The sequence below is a fragment of the Apteryx rowi genome, unplaced genomic scaffold (genome assembly GCF_003343035.1).
Source record: "Apteryx rowi isolate R43461 unplaced genomic scaffold, aptRow1 scaffold_43, whole genome shotgun sequence".
In the NCBI taxonomy this organism is placed as follows: domain Eukaryota; kingdom Metazoa; phylum Chordata; class Aves; order Apterygiformes; family Apterygidae; genus Apteryx; species Apteryx rowi.
The window spans coordinates 2,933,956-2,953,130 of record NW_020450683.1 but is presented as its reverse complement, the minus strand read 5'-3'; the positions used below and the strand labels follow the sequence as shown (position 1 = coordinate 2,953,130).

General features: G+C 41.2%; 1 protein-coding gene across 5 annotated transcripts in view; it reads right to left on the bottom strand.

The window, feature by feature from the left end:
- The window catches only part of SCMH1 (Scm polycomb group protein homolog 1), an 81,848-nt gene extending 63,089 nt beyond the window's left edge, over positions 1–18,759 (bottom strand). For 2 of the 5 annotated variants that reach the window (XM_026076327.1, XM_026076332.1), the window contains exon 1: positions 1,805–1,906. The gene's annotated coding sequence lies outside the window, so the exon portion shown is untranslated. Of the gene's footprint in view, positions 1–1,804; positions 1,907–18,652 lie in introns of those variants that run through there. The other 3 variants (XM_026076328.1, XM_026076330.1, XM_026076331.1) reach the window with 3 other exon arrangements.
- Between the last annotated feature and the right edge of the window lie 416 nt (positions 18,760–19,175).

The window sequence follows — 19,175 nt, the reverse complement described above, 5'->3', positions numbered from 1 at the left end:
AAATAACTCTACCCTCAGTCCTCGCCCACACAGTGGGTAGAAAAATCCTAACTAACTTTAAAGCACATGGATGACTGCTAAAGCCCCACAGCCTATACCACTTGCAGTCTCTCCTGGAAGAGAATAAGACTTTGTATATATTTTCTAAGACAAAAGAGAGGCTCTTCCCCAAATGAGAAGACTTAGATAGTCCGCATGAGGACTGCCACTCTGTTAAAAGCTATGTGGGTATGAGCCTGGGGTAGCTCACTCCAAAATCCACTTCTAAAAAACAGTATAAACAAAATTGCACCATATTGGCTCCTTCCATCCTTTGCAGTCCTCCAACACCATCCATGGCTTTGCACCATCAAACTCCCCCATATGTTCTCACACCACACGACAGGACACATAGCAACACATAGTTTCACCATGGAAGATCAGCACAGCCCTCACATTACCTCAGACACTTGAAAACGAAACAAATATGCATAGTAATTGGCATGTTTTAGGGCCACATGACACCAAGAGCCAGGACCAAATGCTACAGTGTGGCTTCAGCCTATCTGCTCTAGAGGCAGCTAACCCCAAGCAGAATGGATATGAGCCAGTCAGCATCACTAGCTTCATGGACAGGGATTAGTCCCTGCCCTCTCTTATTTAGCCATAAAGACATAGCCTCAGCCCTTCTTAAACTGGTATAAGGTAGGCTTTACAAATGTAAAGGCTTTGGATATCGTAATTCCCAATGGTTATAATTTCATTAGTAAACACCATTAATGAAAGCTGCAGATACAGAATACCAGCAGTTTAACCAGGCTCTGACAACATGGCAAAAAAAAATCCAGTGTGTCTGTTCCTCCCTGCCCCCCCAAAAGCAACAACAAAACAAACAAAAAGGCTGAGCTTTGTCTATAGTTGCCCATGGAAGTTGTACAATCTCCATCCTTGGAGATATTCCAAGTGCAAGCTGCTATGATCCTCAGCAATGTGATCTAACTTCAAAGTTGAATCTGACTTCAAAGTTAGCCCTGTTTTGAGTGGTGGGTGTTGGTCCAGATGATCTCCAGAAGTTCCTTCCAACATGAACTACTCTATGATTTTATTTCACTAATAACTATTCAGAAGGGAAGTGTAATCACCCTATAGGCTTTAACAAACTTGAAATACCCTAGGGAAGATGGTGAACTTCAGTCTAGACAAAAGAAAGTAAGTGGCAAAGAGATAAGTGAATAGGCAAGGCAGGATAGGAAATAATGCTGTCCAGATATATTTGCTCTATTACACTGTTCTGGGATTGAACACTAAGAAAGTCTTAGAAGAAGAAATAGCAGAAGTTACAGTTTGGTATCTAAGGGGGAAAAACTATTCACACAGATAAGAATTTGCTTAAAAACAGTAGACACAATATGTCCCAAAGAAGAACTTGCTGGCTGGGTCAATGGCATATTTAGGAGGTAATTTTACTTTTGCATCAAATAAAGCAGTTGAGAATTACAGAACACAGGCCAGCGCATTCTGTAATTCCCTATCTGCAGAACCTGCCACTTGTACAAAAGTGGGTGCCAGTATTAAAACTCCCATCTTTTTCTAAAGATATATTTCTCATGCTTATGGCTATCAATTTACTCTTGAAAGTATGGAGCACAGAAACAGTCTCCTGCGGTGTTGGTTTCCTGAATTTACATCATGAAAGGACAGATCAAGGTGCAAATTCATTTCAATGGGATGTTAACTTCGAACCTAAAAAGGCCAACTGATTTGCTGTCTTTTTTTTAAAGAGATTAAGTGCCTTTCCCACAGTTCCAAACTAACTTCTACTCACCTAGGTATCAAAAGTGCCAAAGGCTCCACTGAACTGTCACAAGTTCTAATTCCTCATCATTTCTACAAGGCAAAAAAGTAAGTACAAATACTGTGGCATATCAAAACCTAAAAACATAGAGACAAAATGAAAAAGTTTGCATTTAATTGTGGAAAGGCTAGGTTACTAGTTGCATTATTCATGTTCATATTTAATTCATTTAAAACATCCAAATTTAAATTTAAAGACAGCTGCAACAAACATTCCCACTTGCCACAGCAAAGCAGCACAGAACTTGACACAATTTAAGTTCAGCTTGCTAATGAGTACATGGGACCGTAGCTGTTAAGCACTTTTGATATGAATAAGATCACATCAACTGAGCTGATTATAAACTAGTTCAGCTTTTGTAAAATGAAACTATCGCACAAAGAAGGATTTAAAAGACTAGACTGATTAGTATAAAAAGGAGAAAGACCACAAGAGAGGCATATAAAATAATGAATAGCATAAAAGGAGTGAGGGGACTCCAAATTATCCTTTCCAAAGTGCAGCAAGGCAAATCTGTAACACCGAAAAAAAAACCAACCCATACACAAGTATATACGAAACAGAAAGAAATTTTGTTTATTCAAAACTATCAAACATGCAGCTTCCTCATGGAAGACATTATCAAGACAAGTAAAACAATAATACTAAAAAAGGACGAACACACTCAAATGCAAAACTGCATTTATATCAAATGAAGCATGAATCTCACAGGCCACCAGTATTCTCACTTCAGGCAAAAGGCTGGCTGAAAGGTGAGGTGAACAGCAAAATCTTGCCTACCGGTATATTGTTACATTAGCTGCTGCATTTTGGCAAGGAAAGCTGAACACTTACCTTCCAGCTGAGCTGCTGACACCTGGTCTCTGCCAGAGGCAGGACACGAGTTTAAGACACAGTTTGGTTAGCTCCTCAGTGATCTCCAGAATTCAAATGCTACCTAACCCATGATTTCTCGTTCTTAATCCCCTCTACGCCAGACAGCCTTCACAGAGGGCATTCCTGACCTCCCTAACACAGCGAGCGCAGGTTATCTACTCCCTCACGAAGAGCTCTCCAGAGCAACATCTTGCAAAGCTGAGAAATACTCACTACGCCAATTTTAAATGCTACTTAATTCAAGCCAGCTGCAGCAAAGCCTTGTCATGAAACACAGGGAAATCCATAAAAAAAGCAATAGCTGGAAGAATACTTGGATTTAATACAATACTCCAAAGAGGGCCAGACCACTGGACAGAGAAAGTCACAGAATGAAGATCTACCCATTGGATATATTTTGCTTTTTCTTGCTCTACTCTATGTCAGTTTTGTAGAAAGATGTTCAAAATAAAGGCAGCATACAGGAAGCCAGAGCTGGAAGGAATATCTTAGGGCCTCCAGTTCAGAGACTCATTCTCTCAGGCAAGCATGCTATATAAACATTGTCAAATTGCATCTTAATCTAATTAAGTTCTCACCCCCACTGATCTTACCACCAAGCTGTTCGAAAAGCTCATCCTCATCACCCCTACAGGGAGAATGATTCAATTTACCTGTGCCAGATTGGAAGGCACCTTATGGGTTATGGGGTAGCCTGCTCTGTAATATTCTTCTGAACGCTGCAACAGTTTGGCTGTAATGCCAGTGCAACAAAAAGTGGGAAAATGTGGATGGAAGGCACTGTCACAGCTATACAGACCTCATAAGATGCATGTAATCTCTTTATCTACAAAGCCACTGCTGTTTCAGAGTGCATAATTATGAAAAGAGTTAGAGCTGAGATTCTGAATGTCTCTCCTATACCCTTCTTTATTCTACTAAACGCACCACTCACATCTGAATTATTTCCTGGGGTTGTTTGGACTTCCTATTATATGAGGAAGATTATGGTGAACCTTGGGATGGAGGCCAAGTTAGTTCACAGAGCTACCATGTTTGATTGAATGAGTAGCTGAAGTTTTACTGACAGCATGCCAAGCTTCAAACCTCTTAGGACAATACGGTTGCCAGCAGGCAAGATGTTTTTAGAAAGAAGAGGCAGAAAACTACCAACAGTGAAGCTGAAAAAATGGTTTTATTGGGTTGGATACATATCCCACAGATTAAGATCATGAAAAAAAAGAAAACTCTGAGTATTGCCAGAGGACTGTGAGAATGACAGTTTGTAGAAATCTCATGGGACAGCAACAAGAGAATCCTGATGGCTTTTCATAATGCAAAATGCCTGCAGTCATTGATTTTTTTCCCCTCAAAAACATGGGTTGTCGAGAACCCTGCTCAGACCTGCTGGTAAAAATCCCTTCCATATAACTTTGCTTCAAATGAGTTTTACTTCATGGGTATCTTTTCCATCAGACAACATCAACATTTCCAATCATAAAGAGCTATTACTTACAAATTCCCTCAGGAAATGCTAGGACAGCATTATCTGTTACCTTCTTGGGAAGGCTGACTGTAGTCACTCCAACTGGTGGGTTAGGCAATTCTGGATACTATTTCAGCACAGATCCCAGCTGCAGAGTGTTTTGTACGCCTGTGCGTGCACGGAAGTTACAAAGAAGGGTCTAGTTACGTCTAACTAGGTCAGAAAACCAAGAACAGAGACTTGATGAGATGATATGTACCACTATGTCAGTCTGCTCCTTTACCATCTATCTTGACGCCTTTACTTTCAGCAGTGGAGCAAAAAAGGTACTGTCAGCCTACTTGTGAAATTAGAGGACTGACAGCATTTGATTTGGAGCACTTTTTTATCTTTTGATTTTCCCACTGGACTTAGTTCCTCAAATTCTTGTCTGACCTGAAGACCCCAAAAGTCTTGATGGTCTAAAATCATGTTCTTTTTCCTCTAAGTGTGCTTTGCTTAACCAGCTGACTGACCCTTCTCCTCTGGTTAGGACCCCAACGAACAGGACAGAGCTTCCAGCATGCATCCTGAATACCAATGTCTTCAGAGCCAGCTACAATCAATAAGTAGTATTAAAATGAAATGACAGACAAAGCTTGTACTGGATCTGGAATGAGTGGCTACAAATTTAAGAGGTGAGTCAGAATTTAGTTCCTTCTACCTCTTTGCTGTTGTCCTCCTTGACAAGACCGGAGTTTGGTTTCTTCTTGTTTGTGCAAAGCCATCTTTTGGCAGCTCTGAACAAAGGTAGATGAAGCTACAGCATCTCTTGTGCGATCTGAAATCTCTAATGGCTGCAAGACATTAAGTTAGTTTTCTATCTTCTCTTTGTACCAGAAAGATTTTGTGTCCTTTCCAACATCGCTTTCTCTGGAACTAATTTTATCTTTCTACCATGTAAGAAGTGGACTGATAAACTCCAGACTTCATGGCTGGCTCTTCAGAAACACATTCTTGTGAAAGATATTAAGATACTGAGGTGTCTTTAAGATCTGATCATGAACAATACATTTCTCTAACCCCTGGGCCAAATCTCAGGGGAGACCATATTTTAAGGGAGAAAAAAAAAACATGTAAAAAACGTGGATAGAATATGTCTGTAACGAAAATATCAACTTTATGACTTCCTTTGAACACCTTCAGGTTGGAGGGGAGAGAAGATGGATCAATCTGCTAGAAAATGACAGCTGTATCATCAGACACACTGCTCAGCTGAGTTCAAGGGAAAGCCAACTGCTTAGAATGAGGGGGAGAACCAGACACCACTGGAAGGAATCACTCACCACCATGAGGGATTTCACAGGAGTTACCACTTTTCATGACTGCTGCGGAAATGAAATAAAACCTTGTAGGATTCCAATAAAATTTTGCTTCTCTCTCAAAAAGCCTCAGCATGGGCCTTGACTCAAAATAGAAACATCTTCCTATATATCACTGTGAACAGTCCTTGCTCTCCCTGAAGATTCAGGAGATTCCAATAAAAGAATACATGTTTAGCATGCTCCAGGAATAGGATCCTCTGGCTGAGAGAAATGGAGACAGAGAACAGCTTAAAAAAAAGAAAAAAGTAAAAAAAAAAAAAAAAAAAAAAAAAAAAAAAAAAAAAAAAAAAAAAAAAAAAAAAAAAGCCAGATTAGATATTTTGGCTTGAAACTGTTGCTGATGAGCTGGTAGTTAAAACTTGCCTGCTCCATATCTATCATTTCTATAGAGATGGGAATTAGAGCTCTGGCTCTTCAAATCCTCCTTAGAAAGCGCAAGTTTGACCACTGTAAGAAATACACAATCAATGAAAAACCAGAACCTTCGTTTTCAGACTGGTTTTGTTTTGCTTCTTAAAAACTATCAACCCACCATGCAGGCCAAAGGGAAACGGAGAATTCTGAATTGTTCTTCCTGGGGGCAGTACTGTGTCCAAGGTTTGGAGCAAAGATCTGGGCTGCCTCCAATTCCCAGGGAGGCAGGGAACATCCCACTGTGAAGACTGTCTGACTCTGAGCAGACTTAAGCTAATCATAGAAAACAAATTCCCCTGTCATTATAGTTAGGGTTAATAAGATTCATTATGTTTCTGAATTATTCTAGGCAGATTCCTTTACTGTCGGTCTTGCTGTTGAACTTTCATCCTTTGCATGGCTATTTCTTCTCCTTGGGTGAGGAATGCTCATGTGCTGCATCCGGATGTGAACAAGCTCATCAAGACTGTAGCTCACCATAAGTCTTCATAAACAGCAGGTCTCTGTTTCTTAGTGTTAAGCAGAGGCATTTCTGACTTATGTCACAATCAAAACTCCAGCGGAGCTCTGCCAGTTCAGAAGCATTGTAAGAGAAACCAACATGGAGGGTAGACTTTTTTTGGACAGATGAGGCACTTAATTAGCAAAAATGAAAAGAATATTCAAATATTTCAGTAATATTCATCTCTGTGGCATTCCTCACAAGGCAGTCTTTTACACACAGGAAACTGAGGGACTGAAGGACTAAATGACATACTAAGTGCTGTATAGGAAGAACATGCCAAAGCAAGGAATTGAATCCGTATGCTCTAGGCTGATGTTCCTGCCACTGAACCATCTGCGCTATAATTATTTGGTGTCAGTACGACTCACACAATTGAAAGTTAGTTTTCTGTCTTTAGAAGAGGAATGGCTTGGGCTACAGCAGTTAAAGCAATTCAGTGTGCCATACCAGAACACCCAGCACCTAATCCACAGGGGCTATCTCTAAATAAAGGAGAAAATTTATTACATATGTGGTAGAAGGTGCTCTTTAGGGCTCAGCAGTCCTGGATTCCAGGCGTATTCTGACCATAATCTGCCACGTTGTTGGAAGGAAGCCAGGCTACATGCCAGTTTTTGCATATCTGGGTTTCCCTTCAAAGGAGTCCCAGGAGCACGGGTAGGTGCAGAGATACAGTGCACCCCAACAAATCTCTGTACTGGGTCAAGCATGCAGCGCACCTTCCCCACCATCCACACATAGCTGGTGTGCGCAAGCTGAAACCAAGGCACTGAGCAGAACCCTCCTCTCCTGTAAGTGTTCACTCAACCCGTGGAGACTCAATGAGGAGGCCAAACCTGTACAGGCAATAAAGGAAGTTTTGCAGCACTGTGGTTATTTTAATCTGTACTGAGCCACGTGCCAAATCTAAAACCTATTAATGAAAGCAGATGGCTCATAGGAGACCTTTAAATTGGATTCTGCCCATGACCGTTATGGAGTTACCCCTTACAAAAACATACAATAGGATGCTTGAACAACATGCTTAAATAAGAATTTAAACAGGAGTACATGAAAAAAAGTGTGGTTTCCATATCATCATCAGGCTGTAACACAGAGGCACAACCTTTCTCTCCCCACTACATGACTGGCAAACAAAACATCCCTCTCATAGTAAGTTGTGACTGCTTCTCCTGATGGTAGTTACATGCACTATACACATGGCACCAGAAATGTGCCCCACAGTGTAAACTCCTTATATAAACTCCTCATAGGTCTGTGTTTATCACCCAGTATGTGTACTCTACCAAAAAAATGTAGAATTAACCCTATACTTACTCTCAGCCAGGCTCTACCTCACTTAAAAACTAAGCTCTTTATGGAATGGGAGATATGGAAGTATCACATAAATACATACATGACTTGTAGTACTAATTAATAAAAGTATTGTAACTCCAGGAAAGTAATATATACCCTGTCCCTAGCAAGGGGAAATGAGATAATCCAGAAAGAAATGTCTGAATTCCCGCTGCATCTCTACAGAGAATGTCACAACAGACTGTGCAATGACACCGCAAACTGAATGTCAAAATTCTAGGAAAATTTTGCATTAACTATTCCTCATAAGTTTTATAAAGTTTTAGCATAACGTCCTCAGGAGATAGCAAGCAGGAAAAGGCAGTTTGAAGGAGGAAAAAAAGAAAAGAAAAAAAAGAGAGGTAATTAGGAGACATAACAGAAACGTAAATGAGGAAAACCTTGGAGAAAGAGGGGAAGGAAATGATCCAGTCCGTTACATTACCATGCAACTTCCAAGTATCCCAATACAGAGAAGGAGGAAGCTCCCCAAGGACAGATATACAGGGCAAGGTGTTTCCACCGACAGCACAGAAAGGGAAATGAGAGCTGTGCGGTACACAAGGGCAAACCAGCCCTGAAGAAAAGGTAAGGGGCAAAAGCACCCCTCTCTCTAATGGGCAGAGATACTAGAGAAGTGGAGGAAGATGATGATTACATATACTTAGAACAGCATTTTCCAGTCTCATGCTTCAGTTCTGTAAGTGATTCTAATAGTTAAATTGAATGTTTAGTAACAACCCTTGGGAAAATAAACAAGATGAAAACTTTTATCCTTAAGCCTCATTTGGTATCAAAGCAATCTCTAAGTACGTTACTTAACTTGCATGACATGCTCCATTCCTACAGCAAAATCTCAATGTTTCTTTCATCCAGCACAAAGTAATAAAGTTCTCTAGAGTTAAGAAATGTGCTTTATACCCTGCTGCAGTGGTGAGTCTGGGGTCCACTGCTGATACGGTCACATCCTCAGAAATTCATTTTCAGTCTCTGGCTGGCAAGCAGCAATAGGGGGAATGAAATGGCCTGTGACTCAAAAGTCACACTTCACTTAAAGGTGAATTCTTTCTAGATTCATATAACAAAAAGCTGTCACTGACTCAACATCCACACAAACAACCTTCCCAGACCTGATAGATACCACTATCTCCATCCTTCTGAATCTGACTGAAGTTTTTCTCTCAAAAAAGACAGAGCAAAACGATCCCTTTAGTATACATATCCTTAGAGTGAAAAAGCTCAAGGTCTCCCTTGCCAAGCAGCAGACAGATTCAGAGTCAAGTTCTTGCTTCTAACAATTCCAGTAGTAGATTCTTCTTGTTTAAATGAGGGATATTAGTGAAAAAGCTCCAACTGATCTGTCATGTCTGCAAAGGAAGAGTATTAAAAAAATAATAATTTGAATCCTCACTGTATGGAGCAGAGCCACACAAAACCAGACTTACTACTGCTAGAGCTGAAGATGAGTCAGCCCCTGCTGCTACTTTTAGCATGGAGACCCAGATAACCCGATTCCTGAAAGCGAGAGTGACTCCTGGGAGGGCGAAGAGAGAGGCTATGCCATTATTTCTCCCGCCTGACAGCCTGCATAAGAGCAGCAGGCTTGATCATCCCAGAGCAGCGTCCTGCCAAGGCAGCAGGGCCCCACTGGAGGAAAAGAGTTCAGAGAAACTCCCTGTAATCCAAAGAGAACGGCATGCCAAGGCAGGAAGCAAGCATCTTTGTTTTATTTTCTCACTCATGTCGAGCTATATTAATTCATCTATTCCTTAGAAAAAGGAAAGGAAATTGCAGCAGGGCAACATGTCTAGAGAGACTAGAAGAGCCAGACATGCTGAGGATGTGTATTAATTACTGCTTCCTATATTTATCCTGAGTATAACTTTGGTCTCATCTGTGACTTAAGGAGCTGGAGTCCCAGGAGTCAAAACTGTAAATCTACTGAAAGAGGTGAAATATCCTCTACAAGCTGCAAAGTCTGGATATAAAGAAATTCTAACAAGTGCCCATCAAAACTTCTGTAAATTTTAATAAGAAAAGAAACAGCAATCTAGCTGTACACAGAAATGTTATCTCAAGAGAATTACTACGAGAGAGTAAAAATTACTAGCCAATTCCTGCAAGGAAGTCTGAACAGACTACTTTTGGTTATGTAAAGAAAAAGTTGTTAGGCTGTTTTACATTCCTGATGGGTCAAGAGTTTGGAAACAGTGGAGAAAAAGAAAAAAAGAAAGAGTGAGACTGTCAACTGTCACTATGGAATCTCTTATTTTGGCAATAACGTGTAGGTACAGTAGATGCCAGTAAAAAAAAAAAAAATGACCACAAGCCACCGAAAGTCCATCCTGCAGCTATGAAAGTATGTTCACAGTCTGCCAAACAACTAATGAAAAAAATACATCGTTACAGAGTGTATCTGCTAGACATTAAACTACCTGCTGGACATTTTGTACAGCTTATAAAGCTGTAAAATATCACAGGGCATTTAAAGATTTCCCAGCTGACATCAATATGAAATAACTGAAGAGACTCAGAACAAAACAAACCCTTTAGCCAGACATAGTGAGTGGATAGCACTGACTATATATTGCCACATATACAAACAGAAATTGTCTCAGCAACATATAGATGAGAGCAAAGCTCATAGTGATGGAAAATGAGTCAAGATAACAAAGCTGTCCCTCTGCCTTACTGTAATCCTGCAACAGTAGTGGGACTGCCCAGATTTACAATTCAGAGGACTGGATAACGCCAGGACGGGGTCAATCTTTTGCACTGTCTGAGGCACTGTCAATTCACTGTTGAGGCCCAGAGAGCTGTGACTCTTGCTCTACTGATGAACCTCTTGCCACACTGGGGGACGTATGTGGCACCCTACAACCTTCACTCTGGCACTGCTGAAATGACAAAGTGGAACTCACCGCCAGAGACACATGACAAACCAGGTGAATCAGTCATCTGCCAAGTTTTATATCCCTTATAAGAAGAATCTGTGGCTCCACACATGCACTGAAGAGGTGACCTGTCCAATTAAAGTTGAGATCAACTGCTGGTCACAGTTACCTTCTGCGTGATGTCATGTAAACCATCCATGAAGTCACACACAGAAGATATTTTGCTGTAAAAGCATTTTAGTGAGTAGTCTGCATGCAATGACAGAAATATAGAGTATAGCATCAAGTGCACTGAACCTGAAAAATATTGTGAACTTAGTCATCTGTGGCACAAGGCAGGAACCACGCGCTACACTATTACTGAACTGGCAAAAACTACTAAGGCAGAAATAAATTCACAACAGTCTTAATAAGCAAATAGCATACTCTGGCATTAGCAGAGTTTTCAATTTTTCATCAGCAGCTGATATTCTACTAGAGACACCCATCTGATGACACTCTGAAATGATGCTATACTACCTTGAGAGTTATTTTTTTCCTTGAGTTTGACTAGCAACTCAGAAAGCAGGCTGATGACAAGTATGCCTGCATGGTCTTTTTGAAGGCAGACACAAATTTAGCTGTATTCCAAGCTCGCCAGACACAAGAAACTCAGAACTGAAACTGTGTAATTGCAATTAGCACACCGCTTCCTAGTTCAAGTGTAGCATCAGCATCACACAGCTACGTGGCTTCCAGTCCAGAGCTGGTTCACATCTGGCTTGCTACCAGAAAAAACAGAAAGTACTCCTTTCCAGGGAAAGACCACTTGCACACACCTCTTACCAATCTTCCACGTTTGGAGAGCTAACATATGCACAAATACAAGGCATACCTTATCAGGCTCTAGAGACATCCAAACACAAGCAGCATTCAGTGCAACAGCGTGACAACATGAACATGTTCTAGGTACACGTTATAGGGAAAAGTTTTCTCAAGAAATTCTCCAGGAGCAAAATAGAAGTAGAATTCAAGTTTTAGTACATATAAGAATAAAACTACAGTGGCTACAATTTCCAAGAGCCGGCCAGATACGAGGGCAGGAGCATTGTAAAGGAGTCATGCACGTTTGTTCTCCAACCTCTCCTTACAAAGCTGTGGTAACGTTTACACACTTTCAGTTCAAAAATGCAATCCAGGAAAATGTTAGTCTCAGAGATAACAATTAGCAGATCCTAATGCATAGAAAATACAGAAAAGCAGCAGGATAACCATGCTACAGAAATCTTTGTGGACCACTGAGAGCTCCAATATCTTCACTGCTTTATACAAGGAGTGCATGTCTGTTCATATCAAGTGGCTTGGATTTCACCCCCATCCCGTTTTGACTTTTAAGCCAAGAGTTCTCACCTGGGGAAACAGTTTGAGAGGGCATCACCACTTCCCTTCCCTTTCAGGATAAATCGCAGCCTACTTCAATTTTAGATCTCTGACTGAAATGCATCATAACAATTTTATCAATGAGTGAAATGAAAAAATGTTATGACAATGCTTTAAAGATATTACAAACACCCTTCTTATCATAGGAAAGGATAGGAAATTAGCTGCAAATCGTGAAGTTCCATAGCAAATGCCTATCTCAAAATGTTCAACTACAGCCAAAGGAGACAAAAACCCTATCCTGTGACAGAGAACAATATACTGCTCTTTCCTACTCAGCAATATTTTTTATCAACAGCATCTCTATATCATGTTTTGAAGCAATGTAACTTTTAATGGCCTCTTCTTGATTTTTATGAAATGCATTACTAACAAAAAACTTTATAAGATGTTAGAGACATGCATTTTAGTATAAATATAACAGGCAACCAGGGAATTCATGATCTACAATTTTAATAAAACACATTTCACCTCAAGCACCACATTTTCACTGACATCAACATAGATTAAGGATGGTAGTTATGACCAATACAACACAGCCAGAAGTCATGGCTAGGGCTTCCAGACAGTCATACATGTAATTAAATAAATGGCAGTGCACAAGAGCCAGCAGGACGCTCTCTAAACACTGAAGCAAAGGTGGCAAGGAAGGTCAAATCCTACACAAATGATCGCTTTCATATTTATGGATATTTTCTTCTGTTTGGTACCTCGGCAAAGAGAAGATCGACTGTCAAAATGATGGGGTTAAAATGCAGCAATACCAGCCAGATATTAAGCAAAGCTTCTTAATCACACGAATAGTCAAGCACTGGAATAGACTACCGAGGAAAGCATGAATCACCATCACTGAAAATCTTTAAGAACAGCTTAGACAAACCTCTATCAGGAAACATTAGGTGTAGCTAATCCTTCAAGGTCACTTCTAGAAATAGGGAAATAACCAAGACTTTCTTCATAAGCATGTAAATTTGATTGCACAAGTACTGCAGTATTTTGATGGACTGTAACATCTTTTTTAAATTCGTCAGAGCAAGACAAAAAATACTCAGCTTATAATGAGCAGCAGCCTCCTGGCAGCAGGAACATTCACTCTACTTATTTTTAGAAAATGGAATTGGTTTAACTTCCTCATTTTCCCATATCAGACTTCATCATCTTTTCTGCCTGTTCACTATGCCTTTACTTAAATAATGCTCCTTGTGTGTAAAGAGGAAATTTCTCATACCTCACATAAAGGACTTGGGCAAGAAAGGTCATGTTACATTGAAAGAAGGGACCACAGAGGTGAGGGCCTCTTTATAGCAGTGACAGGGAAGAGCGGAGTGCATGCTCGGAGATGCTCTTTTTCTGAATAATCCGAAGAGGCCACTCAGTGAGTTCAGTTTGAGGCATGTTCTCTGATGCAACTTCACTCCAATGCATTTATCTCTGAGGACTGGCCAGTTTCAGAGGGTTTCGATTAATTGATACAAAGCAGTATGGTAGGGATGGGATGCTGCAGAACAAAGAATATGTTTCATACCAACACGAGACAGAGTCATGCCAGGATTCTTGCTAGAAGAAGTTCCTGCTAGTGCCCGTCTTCCTGCAGTGCATGTGCATCCCAGCCAAGCCTCCAAAGGACTCCCTCTCCCTCTGCTTGCTGGCTCTTGGCCTCCCCCTCGGGCTGCGAAGCAGCAGGGGACACAGGGAGGGCAGGGACTCTCTGGCAGACAGCCCAGGGAGGCTCTCTGCTAACACGATTGCCAACAGCCAGGAGGTAGCGGATGGAGAACATCAGGCCCCCTGCCTGCTAGAGACGCAGCTGGATGCGCATCTCACTGTTTAAAACACAGGCTGAGAGGGCTTAGCATGGTGGGAGGAGGCAGAGGCTTACTTGAACCAGGGAAGGAAAAGGGAGGCCCGTAAACATAAGGGATAAGGTGCGGCTGTCGTACAAGGAGAGGTCGGGGAGGACAAAAGCCAGAGCAGCGCTCTGTCTTGCAGGAGGCACTGCAGGACTGCCTTTTTCAGGCAGTGCATATTTAAGATGATTGCAAGTTGCATCCTAAAAGACTGTCACTTATGCTGTGCAAAATGGCTTTGGGTCAAAACAATGCTGCTTTTTCACCCTGCGCAGCACTCTACTAATACTCAACTGAAAAAAAAAAAAAAAAACAGCAGAAGTTTCCTTTAGCTCCCACAAACACATGAATTCCTTGCTGAAAAGCAACTACTCTTCATAGTAGGATCTCTTCTGGAGCCAAATATCAGCAATACATTGGGGGAATTCAGAAGCACACTACTGACACAGCACTGCCCTGTGTCTACCCTCAGTGTATCCAACCGAACGGCAGAAAATGTGGCTCCAGCAATGCATGAATCAAAACAGCTCTCTTGACACTGCATCAGGAAGAGGGAACTCTACACAGATTCTAGCACAATGCTGGAAGAGCCAAAGGAGAAAAACTGTGTTTTTCCTCAATGGGCAAAAACTAAGTTTCACAAATTTCCACTGGCACTTATGTCTACAGTTTCTGTTGTTAAAAACAAAACCAAGCCACTAGGAGATTTCAGGACTGTTCACATTATGTCAGCCCAGAAAACACAAGAGCTATTTAAAGTTAGGTAACTCAGGGGGTTGTACCCTAAAAAGCATATAAGATTCTGACTGGTATTAATACTATTTAATACAGAAAACTTTTGAGAGACAAATGGAGAGAGGGGTAGGGTATTTTGAGGCATAAGCATAGACTTAGGAAAAAAACAACCCTTCTGTTCTGCACTGAACTCTCAACGTCAACTCCCTCACACCGGTAATGGCCATATCAACTCATCTCTGCTCTAGTTCCCTTATCTTTAATGACCAGTTACCAACCACACAGTAGAGCTGCGAGAATAACTTAAAATTCATGATAAAGTCAGATCTCAGGAAGACAAGCACTGGTTCATTCATCTATAGTATTTTAAGACATTACTCGTGTCTGCCTTGCCTCTCTGACACAGGTTGCTATCCAAATAGCAGAGGCAGCTAACCAGGACATTCACCTTCTCCTTCAATTCACAGCCCAACATCTTAGCTTAAACTTTTGCTCAGGATGAGTCTGCATAAAACTGCTAGACTATGAACTAGGAGAGCTGAGACACTGCCTCAAATTCTTTTTAAACACCCTCTACAGTGGCAGAAATATTTGGTAGGTGCCTGAACAAATCCTGAAGACAGTAATACCATATATCATGGTGCTTAAACCTACCAGAAGTTGTCTGTCAGAAACCTTTGTAGAAGAGAAGTATTACTCTGTACTGTTAAGAAAATATAGCTCAGACTGAGTTCTCCTGGAATTAAAGTTTGCAGTACCAGCCAGTCTACAGCAATGCCTCTGTACTAGACTGCCCTTCAACTTGGTGACAGTTCATGATTGAAGCTACTCCAAAAATTTACTATTAAAGAACACTGCTGTCTATACAGACAATAAGAGCATGGTTTCACAAACAGGAGGCAATCCACTAATTCTGGTGCTCAGAAACCCACACCAGATACTTATTTGACACTATCAGCTCAGGCCATTAGACACAAACCCCTGCTGCAAGAATAGTCTGAGCTGGAATTAGTGACACAGAGATAGAAGATCTCATGCACTTACTGCTACTTTAACACTTGTGTTATCACTTTAAACATAGAGCAAGGCTGTATGAAAGTCTTCACTGTTAGATATTTTTTAAGCTTGGTAAGAAAGAAGTTCTTTACCACTATAAGAAAGCATTTGCCTTTAGGACTGAATCCTGTCATTCTGCAAAGTGAGAATGAAAAGTTATGTCACATGGCTTGGAGTGCACATACTACACCAAGGCATACTTCTGGGGAAAGGAGGGAGATTAGGAGCCCCATTACTCTGAGGGTTTTATTGTGGGGATGCTTTTTTACCTTGATAAACTTCTGACATACATAAAATGTAAATATACACACGAGATTAACAACCTAGCAAAAGAAACTGGGAGTTGGAGCTACCGCTCTGTCCTCAATGCATCCTGCTTCATTTCTCACATAAACCTTCCAGCCCTCTTCTTAGGAGACTTTTAAAACATAAATGGACAAGTTAACAACTCAAAACCTGCTAGTCTCATCTCAAACTGAATTTCATTTGCATCTGAAAAAGAAAAAAGATAGAGGGCTAGATGCAAACATTAATGCTTTCAGAGAACCAAATAGGCCAAGTTTTAACTTATGACAGCGCTGAAGCCCACAGCACTAACACACTGATCCAGATTCAGCATGTAAGAGCAGTTTATGTAGCAAGCCAAGTCCTTTGTCACAAGCACACAGTTCAACATACAAATATGCAAAAGCCAGATCTGTATTATTTTTTTACATAACAGTAGTTAGACATACCTAAAATGAGGCAATTTTGGCCCATTCCTTATTACTGCTCCAAGAAGCTCAACTAACGCTGTTCTGCCTTAGTAGCCTTATCCCAGCATGATCACAACATTTTAAGAAAAGCGTAGATCAACATCAGGAAGTCTACAGAAGTGCAGGGAGAATAATCTGCGATACAGAAAACAAGGCAGAAGAGCACAGAAATAGAGTTTGTTCAGTTTAGGAAAGAAAAAACTAACTCTTAAAATATGTAAAATGTAGCTGCAGAGATGTAAGGAATACAGTGTTCTCCATGTTCCCGAAAGATAAGATAAGAAGAAACAGGTTTAAATTGCGAAACAGAGATTTAGCTCAAACACCATGAAAATCTTCCTAATTGTAAGGATATCCATGAGTTAGAGCATATCACCTATAAAGGCAGGATACAAAACTGCCATCAGGAAGAGCCTTAATGGAACAAACATTACACAGGGATGGTTTAGATATGCACCTGATCTTATCCTGGGAAGGGAAACAGACCTCTCAGACCCTTTCTAGACATATTTTGCCTGAGGCTATGAAACAAAGTTTCACAGATTCCTTTAAACTACATTTAAGGCAAGGACAAAGCCCACATAGCACTCACATTTTATACCCTAATAGCACCTTTCACTTACAGATGCCAGAAAATGAATACAAAATTCACCAAATTTCCAGGCAAGTAACTGGGAAATAAACATTAGTAAAATTTTATATGGAGGAAAAAAAGGTAGACGATCTGAAGTGACTTGGAAAGGAAATTCACAGTCTTATTCTAAACTCTACATTAATTTTCTTTAAGCAGTTAATCACCTGATTTATTTAATGCCAAACATTTGACTAAGAAGTTGATTATCAAGATGTAGATTTATAATTTCCTAAGATGTATATACTGAATCCGGAGCACCTAGGGCCAATCTGTCTCCCTCAAATAAAAGTGTGTTTTAACCTTTACTAAATGGAAATTTTTATATAGCATAAAAATATTTACATCTTATCTGTTGTAATGGACCCCCTACCTCTGTCTGCATTTTCATACCATCTGCTGGGCAGATTCTGAACTACCCAACTGCATATCAAGAGACCCCGTAAGGCTGCAGCCCATGGTAGTGTGTCCTGAGCTTCAGCAGCAAGTACCCGTACTTAGGACAACGAGCTGAGTTTTATTCCTTGCGTTAGCGTCAAGTCATATAATGGTGTTGGTGACAACTCTGAAGTGTCAGAGATGTATGAAATTATAATCTTATATTCCAAATACTTCCAGGAAGCATATCAGCACATCTCATCCTGGCCAGCAAAAGTATGAAACTAACATTCAAAAGAAAAGAGGAAGCTACAGATGAAGAGAAAAGGTAGCTGTCCCTCTACGAGCTATCTCAGTTTAATCAACAGTGTGCAGTTATTGTGGCAACTGAATTGCTATGGAAGAGTATTTTTCCCAGTGGCTTCCCACTGGCTGCCGAAGAGAAACTACCACATGGCTGTTCTCAGCCACTCAGAAGCATAGTATTTACTATAAACAACAACAGTAAACAGAAACGAGGCCAGAAATCAAAGCTGGGTACCACAGAGCTGGGTCTTTATGTCCTTATTTTACCCACATAAATAATCAGTTTGGTATGTAAAGCTGCTGAACCAAAAATGTCCAAAAGCCAGAGGGATCCAATTTATTTGGCACATCCAAAACTTAAGCCACTTCTTGAGATTTATCATCTCTACTTTTAATCATCAAGACTTGAAAACACTGTCCTGATTATACAAAGAAGCTTCAAAGAGTGTGCAGATTAAACCTGAATGACATGCAGCAGAAGCCAGTTTGACACTGTATTTATTTTTAAACATCTTGCTGTGCATAAAAACCTCAAATCTTGTTTTACTTCCAGTTCTATTCAAGTGCTTGATTCAGAGGGGCTGTGAAGGAAAGTCAGATGTTTCCTGCTAGTCCTCAGGGACAGTAATTATAGGATTTCTCTGTCCAGTCACCAGGATTACCCTTTACATCGCCGCAGCAGTGCCTCAGGGGCGAGGGACCACATTACTAAGCGATGACTACTCCAACTCAGAGCTCTATAGTTGTCTGTCTTCATAATATGCTATGGTTATAGCACTTCAGTGCCATCCTAAACGGTTCACACAGAAAGCAGGGAACCAAACTGCCCGGGAATTACCTTAGCCCGCCTCAGCGCAGACGACAGCCATACGGCCCACCAGCGGGGCAAGCAGCCTCCTGCAACGGCCTGGCAACTCACGCACCTCTGTGTCCGCTCGCTTTCTATACGAGAAATGTCCAAAAGAAAATAAACAACTGCCGTGGGGTAAAGAGGCTCCTGTGCTCTGAGTAAAGAACTTTGAGGCCTTTGGATGAAAACTGTAAGTGTCGCAAAGTACGGAAACAGCTTCCGTACCTGCGTCTCTCTGCGTTTTTTGGGTTCTCATCTCAGTTTGGGTCAAGCACTGTGCAGAAACAGCTGGAAGAACAAAGGCCCTCTACAAAGTTCTCCCCGAAGCGCGTTTAACCGGCACTAAGCCTCCCGGCGAGCAACGAGCAAACCCGCTCCGGCCTCTCGGCCGCGCCGCCCGCCCGCCCGCCATTCAGGGGCCATTCACGGAGCGCGAGTCGCTCGCAGCTCTCGGCCGCCAGGTACCGGCGGCGCCGGCGAGGCCGCGGCCGCCCGCAGAGCCGCGGGGCCC